We start from the raw sequence: 564 nt of genomic DNA, 5'->3' as shown, positions 1-564 counted from the left end.
AATGAAATCAAGAGAATGATCCCACTCAATAATAAAAGTAGGAATATACTCAGTCATGCCTATAAGATATCTCTATGGTGAAAATTATAAAATACAGAAGAAATTTAGGAAGATGCTGATGGTGGAAAGATAACCCTCCATTGAGGAGAAGCAGAATTCATTGTTACTGAAAGCAATGTACAGACTCAGTGCAATCCTCATCAACATTCCAATTGTGTTTGTCACAGAAATAGAAAAACCTATCCTAACATTTTGCTTCCATAAGTAAACAAAAGTGACCCTATGAGATAAAATAATCCCAAACAAAATGAAAAGAAGCAATGTTGGAGCTACCATAATACCTGACTTCTCATTATATGAAGGGTCCTAGGAACAAACTTGGACGGTACTGGCCAGGTGTTCATAATCCTGCAATCCTGGCTATGTAGGAGGCTGCAGTCTGATGATCATGTTTTTTTTTTTAATGGAAAGCTTTATGAATCTGCATGTCATCTTTGCACAAGGGCCATGCTAATCTTTTCTGTATCGTTCCAATTTTAGTATATGTGCTGTCGAAATGAGCAC

At 36.3% G+C, this 564-nt stretch overlaps 1 non-coding gene across 1 annotated transcript; it reads right to left on the bottom strand.

Annotated features, from left to right (window-relative positions):
* Positions 1-457: 457 nt before the first annotated feature.
* Positions 458-564, bottom strand: LOC125347398. The gene has a single exon (XR_007210186.1). It is a non-coding gene; the product is annotated as a U6 spliceosomal RNA (small nuclear RNA).

Source organism: Perognathus longimembris, chromosome 2 (assembly GCF_023159225.1).
Source record: "Perognathus longimembris pacificus isolate PPM17 chromosome 2, ASM2315922v1, whole genome shotgun sequence".
Classification (NCBI taxonomy): Eukaryota; Metazoa; Chordata; class Mammalia; order Rodentia; family Heteromyidae; genus Perognathus; species Perognathus longimembris.
Note: the sequence above shows the minus strand (reverse complement) of the source record. Positions and strands in the feature narration are given on the sequence as shown.